Below are 7,175 nucleotides of genomic sequence, written 5' to 3'. Positions count from 1 at the left end.
TTTACAAATCTAACTCCCTTAGCAGAATGAGTCTGAGTAATCTTTGCACCCCTCTGGCTAGCCCAGTGCCTGGTACTTATTAAGTGCTCTGTGTCATTATATGAACAGGAAAATAAGCGACCAGTTTGGAAAGCGGTCCAATTATGCAGAACTGCGCTGTTCAATATGGTAGCCACTAGCCGCATGGAGCTACTAACACATGAGTGTGGCTATTTTGAACTGAGATGTGCTATAAATGTAAAATACACATCAGATTTAGAAAACTTATTACGAAAAAAGAATATAAAATATCTCAATTTTTACACAGATTTCATGTGGAAATGTTAATATTTTGTATATATTGGGTTAAATATTAAAATTAATATCATGTGTCTTTTTACTTTTTTAATGTGCCTACTAGAAAACTTAAAATTACATACTGGGCTCACATTTGTGGTTCACATTTTACTTCTACTGGACAACACTGATGTAAAAATATAATTCCAGGACTTTGAAAGAAGGGACATCACTGTTTTGAACAAATCAATATAAATATATACTGATACCTTAAGACGCAACCCAAGTAGTCCTAGGGGATTTAAGTAAAATGCATGCTGCCCGCCCTGGAAAATAAGCTTTTAAACTAACTATAGTGGAGAAGAAAAATTTTCATGTAAAAACAACTAGAGGGCAATATAGGACAGTATAAAATCAGGGGATATGTTGTATTGTACAAGCTGTTGGAAAACCAAGAAATGACAAGTCATTCTATGCTAAGAGTAGTTCAGAAAGCTTCTTAGACATGATATGCAGTCATAGAATTTCAAAGCTGGAAGGGGACCTCAAAAAGCAGAGGAAAAAACTGAGAGTAGAAAGGTTAAGTGACTTACCCAACCAGTTGTGACAAAGCCAGCGTCTTCTAAGTTCAATTGTTTTTACTCCATCAATCTTAAATTGTGGGATTTAAAAAGGTGGGGAGGACCTTTTATGTAGGACAGAAGGAAGCCCCGAGCTAAAACAGTGCTTTGCAGGATGGAGAGGAGAGTGGGGACTGAGTGTAGGTTGAAAAAGCTTCCCAGGTGATTCTAATAAACCTCCCCTTGCAACCCGCCCCCCCCCCGCCACTCCCCCCACCCCCACCCCCACCCCCACCCCCACCCCCGGGAAGCTGCGGAGGAAGGGAGGCTCTGGCGAATTACCTATTTGGTTTGGCTGGCATCTGTAATAACTCCAGTAAACTGAGCTTTCAGGGGCAGCCTGGGCCAGGAATCCCAAAAGAAAGATAGTACCTGCAGGGGAGACTTGGAAACTCAGTAATTGTGAGACTAAGGATAATTTGTTTCTGCACATTGCCTTGAACTAAGACATAGATTTACTGTTGCCTGGGAGAAAAAAAATGCAGAATTTGAATTTGGTCCTGACCTTTGTAAGCCATTTTTCTATGGCTTTCAAAATGACAATCTTTATGGGAGTTGCCAGTTATTTTCAGAGTGCATATTCTATATTTGAATTGTCCTTTTAAGTATTGCACTGCATCTTATTTTGAGACGATGCCAGGATTAAAAAGTGGTTAGGAAAAAAACAATAATAAAAATGAATTTTTATTGTGTTTCTGGGCGTCAACACATTATCACATTGAATCCCTGTTGTCTATGGGCAATTTTTAAGAATTCCTAGTTAGAGGAACTAGAAGAGCCCTTAGAAATCATGTAAGTATAATGATACTTCAACTTTTTGTAGTAGCAGAACTCTTTTTCCAAACCAAATTTTAGACAGGCCTATAATTTCTAAGAGGGCTGCTGTGTTTGCAGTGGATACACAAAAGTCTTCCAACTCAGCCTCTGGCCCATCTTTCTCCCAACCTGCTCAGTGGCACCCAAGGGCCCAAGACACTGTTGAGGGACTCCAGGGCTCTAAGTAACACGGTATCAAAAGCACTAATCTAGCACCCCTCATTTAGCAGATGAGGAAACTGAGACCCTAAGTTAGGTGACTTGCCCAAGGTCCACAGCTAAGATGAACAGGGCAACAGTATATACAGTGCGTTGGGAAGGGGGAAAACTAGAGTCCAGGAGGATGGTAGTACAGGGGAGCATAATTTGCCACCTCTTTGGCATGAGGATTATTTGGGGCTGGTTATTTTTTAAAAACTGCAGACATAGGAAAAGCTCTGAAAACCAAGTAGAAGTTACCCTTTGTAAGAAACATTTACATATGTAAGGAAAATGTCCATTTGTAAAGGTGTCTCCCTCTCTGTACCAGGAAGAGGGGGATGACGTTATCTCTAGAAACTCTTATCCATGTGCAAGCACAGACTTAAATCTGCACAATAGCCTCACTTTTGTTTACCGTGTTTTTCTGGTACTCTCCCATGGCTGACTCCCCCCACCTCCAACAGTCTCCTTTGTCTTTAGCTGAAGATGGTATTTAAGGTGGTGACCTTGGCCATTTTGGAAAGTTACTCAGCTTTCCCAGGGTTTCTCCCATGTATACGTGTTACAAAGTTGTGTTTGATTTTCTCCTGTTATTCTGTCTCGTGTCAATTTAATTCTTAGACCAGCCAGAAGGACCTAGAGGGGAGAGGAATTGTCTTCCGCCCCTACAGTAGAAGACATTTGAAGTAATCTATGCCTGGCTGTCGAAATGAGATGACCTTTCAAGTATTTCCTGATGTGACTCCCTGAGAGAGATGATAGATGTTCATTTGTCATGTTTGGATCTTAACACAGATTTGTTACCTTGGATAACAAATTGTGTGATTCAGGCGAGAAATGTTACAGTAGACCTTTTCTTGCCTATCTGAATTGATGTGCTTGGAAGTTTAGACTTTCTTTGATCTGCTTTAGAGGGGCAATGCTGTTTTGTCTTGAGTGAGTAATATTCTACTGATATTTGTACCTGTAATGCCAGCCATAGCACTTGATGAGACCAACCTGTGTGCAAAGTCAAGAGCAGACTATAGCTTGCCAGAAATTATCTATGGAATAATTACTTAATCCTGAGTGTTCAAACTGTCTTCACCCAGTATTTTTGAGATCTGAATTTGCCTGACTGGCAGCAAGAAGTTCATTAAGCCATGAAAGGAAAAACTCCAATACAATGAAGTTTGCATTAAATGAAAGATTTCAATTCCCACTTCTATATCCAAGTCTGAGGAATGTGTTACAGAACTTAAAAATACTCTGGAGATCTGGATTTGAGTCCTACCTCTGCTACCAAGTAGCTGTGTGACGTGCAGAAGTCCCTTCCTTCCCTCTTTCCACATTCACTGTGTGCTACCTGAATGCTAGGCTCTGGGAGTTCAAAGAAGAACAAGATACAGGGTTTGAGCCCTTAAGGCGTTCATAGTTCAATGGAAGAGACATGTAAACAAATAATCAAATAGTAATTTGGTAAGAATGGAGGGAATAACTTTGGCCCTGAGGGTGGCATTCTGTTAAAGGTCAAACTCCATGCCTGACTTATAAGATCCTTTCCTATCTGATGCTGACATCCTTTTCATTCTGTTCCTCCCTGTATCCTAAGCTCCACCTTTAGCAAACTCTCCTAATTCTCCAAATCTATCCTGTTCTCTTAGGCCTTCTTCATGTATTTACATGGGTTGGGCCTTCTGCCTGGAATGTCTTTTCTCCCTTGTCTGCCTGGCAAATTTCTATTCATTACTTATGACTTAGCTGAAGGATCACTTTCTCCAGGAAGCATTTCTGCAGTTGAAGCACCCTCCTCTTAACTCTTACAGCACTTTATTCATTTCCCTATGATAGTACTGAAATATGATTTTCCTTATCCTCTGCTATCTCTCACTAGACTGAGAGCTCCTTGAGGTAAGAGAGTGTCTTACTCATCTTTGTTTACCTCAACACTGCACCTGACACCTGTTAGGTAGGGATTCAATGTTAAGTGAATAATGCTACATAATAATAATACACCTAACCTTCTCTGAATGCTCACTTCCTGCAGGTGACTATGCTAAATACTTTTTATGCATTTTCTCAAGTAGTCCTCATGACTGCCATAAGAAACGAGTGTTGTTATACCCTCTTTTTACAGATAAGGAAATTGCAGCTCAGAGAGGTTAAAATAATTGGCCTAATGGTATTGCCCTATACTGGGATTTGAACCCAATACCGTTGAATCCAGATCTGATTCCAGAGCCCTTGCTCTTAACCACTATACTATACTACAAAAGAAGAGGAAATTACAGACCTGGTGAAATACAAAAGAGGAAATGAACATGTAACGGATTTGTGCTAAAAAGTAAAAGGAAGTAAGATTGAACCAGTAGGCTGCCCCACATTATGGAGGATGTACAGTCAGTCAGAAGAGTGTAGACTTGATGTGCTGTAAGCAATAGGGAGGTATTTGGTTCAATTAAATATTTATTGAGGACCTATTATGTGCCAGCCATTGTGCTAGCTGCTGGGATATAAACAGGCAGAGTCTTTGCTCCCGAGGCTATACCAGCTAGGTGAGGGAGACACAACAAGTGATTTCAATGTAATGTGATAAATGCTGTTATAGTGATACACAGGAAGGTATGATGGAAACACTCAAGAGGGGAACCTAAGCAGGGTGTTCATAGAAGGCTTCTCAAAGGAGATGATGCTGACACTGAGTCTTAATTTATTTTATTATATTTGAGGAAGATTAGCCCTGAGCTAACAGCCACTGCCAATCCTCCTTTTGCTGGGGAAGATTGGCCCTGAGATCTATGCCCATATTTCTCTATTTTATATGTGAAACATCTGCTACAGCATGGCTTGATAAGCAGTGCATAGGTCCACACCTGGGATCTAAACCAGTGAGAACTGGCTGCTGAAGCAGAGTGCACTAACTTAACCACTACACCAGTGGGCCAGCCCCTGAAACTGAGTCTTGAATGGTGATAGCATGTATAGGAAACTTGAAGCATTTTGATGTTATTGGAACTTAGAATTTGAGGCAACAAGATGCGAGGGATCAGAATTAGCCACCCCAAATGTGTCTCTTTGGCTTGACTATTTTTAAGAACAAAAGACGCTGAAAGAAACTCTGACCTCCCCCCTAACTGCCAAAAAGAATTTAAGATAGAAGGCCTGTTCCAAGAAGGAACTAATAGCATAAATGTAGTGTAATGTAAAATGGGTCCCATTGTCTACAGAGCAAACACTTGTTTAACAAACATTTACATTTCCATCTCCATGTAAATTGCCTTCCTTCCCTCTGAAGCCCTAAATTATTAACCCCAACATCCTCCTTTGTCTTTAGCTGAAGATAGTATTCAAGGTGGTAGCTTTGGCCATTCTAGTGAGTCACTCAGTTTTCCTGGGTTTTTCCCATGTAGACATGTTACAAAGCTTTGTTTGATTTCCTCCTGTTATTCTGTCTCATGTCAATTTAATTCTTAGACCAGCCAGAAGGACCTAGAGGGTAGAGGAATTGTCTTCCTCCCCTACAGTTTGGTAACATGGATGGGATAAAACTTAACTGGCTGGATGCTGCTCACTCTTGGACTACTGCAGCCAAGAGATCCTGGACCCCTGACAAGAGTTGGCAGGAGGTAAGAGTTCTTAGCAGGTCAGACTCCTGGGTCTCTGCCTGGAGGGTCCTGTGGAAGTGAGAGTGGTGAGTTTTTTTCCCTTTTCTAAATTTAGGTTAGGAGGAGAAAATATTGGTGAAGCTAGCTTCTTGGACTCAGCAACTCTAGGAAATTTGGTTTGAGTATTCATTGGTTAAGATCCTTCTCCCAGAGATGGTCACTGCTTTTCCTTGTCTCTGTATTTTTTTTTTTCATTTGTCATAAAAAGGAAAAACAATAGGGTGACACGCAGGCATCTCTATAAGCCTGTTGTTTGAGAATATGTGCATGAGGTGAAAGCTGTTGCTAAGGGCATCTTGGAAGCCAAAAAGGTGGAAAATTTAGTAGATGTGGGTCGAGCAACTAAGAGTCATTAGGACACACACCACCTCAAGAAGACTCTCATAATAGGATAAGTTGGTCACAGAATGGCATAGATGACACAGGTCCCCCGCCAATGTCAAGAGAATGTCTGTGCAATGAGGTACTCTGTAAAAGCATACACAATCCCCAACCTCATGCTAGGAATTAATCCCTCCTAGGTATTAGTCTGGCTCTGAGAGATCCAAGGCTTATCTAAAGCTGTTATTGTGCGTATAGGATGAAGTTGTTTTCTTTTGTCTTGTTCTATTTCTTAAGATCGTGGCTTTGTGACCTTTCTGGTCTCTGCCATCCAGGGGATGCACATACCAGCATATATCTCGGCAGCCAGTTGACTAGACTAGGGTTCCAAGATGCACTCTCTTTGTCTGGCTGTGTCAGCTCTCAGGGGAGTTTGTCATAAGAGGTCTCAATTGCTTTCATAAGGGCCTTTGTCATTTCAACCTTCGTTGCTTGTTTACTCTGGCTGTGCAATGAAGGCCTTTGCTTTCTTAGACTGTTCTTGGGGGTGACCTTTCTGGATGTTATGAAGGCTGCTTCTTTTACACTCTCTTTTAGGGACACCTCTTGCGTCTGTGGTTAAGTTGTAAAAGGCTTATTGGTTTGAGTTGCTATTAAGATCCTACTCGTCAATGTGGCCAGATAATGGATCATTTAAATTGGAAAAACTTCAAAATTCAAAAAAATTATTGAATTTTGAGTGATGTCAGCATCATGGCAGAGTTAGCTCTCCCCTTAGACTCTCCCCTCTAAGATACGATGAAAAGGACATTCATATACCAATAGAGGACATTCACACAACACAAAACATCTGAGAGACCCGCACAGCCATATGTCTGAAAGTGGAGGTGCTGGACCCCCTGGGGGAAGTGGAAGGAGGTAAGGGGAATCTCCTATGCCTCCCAAATGACAGTGACCCTGGGACTGTGCACAGCTGTGAGAGGAAAGGGAGGAGGGGTGGTCTGCCATGGGAACACCATCGCTATGCAAGTTCCCTCACAGCCCATGGGAAAACCCAACACAGAGACATAAGTAAGTTATCATGAGGGTATCTTCATCAAGCTAGCGCCTAAGAAGAATAGATAGCAAAGGCTGAATGAGAAAAGCCCTGGGATCATGCAGGTGAAAGAAAGCTCCCCACCCACTGCCTGGCACTCTAGTTCAACCAGTCAGCCAGAGTGCCACACAGATAGAAAACCAGCCAGCAGCTGGAGTGAGCAAGCCATGGATTGTAGCAGACTCAGAATACACAGTTCCT

This window comes from Equus asinus, chromosome X (genome assembly GCF_041296235.1).
Source record: "Equus asinus isolate D_3611 breed Donkey chromosome X, EquAss-T2T_v2, whole genome shotgun sequence".
Taxonomy (NCBI): Eukaryota; Metazoa; Chordata; class Mammalia; order Perissodactyla; family Equidae; genus Equus; species Equus asinus.
Note: the sequence above shows the minus strand (reverse complement) of the source record.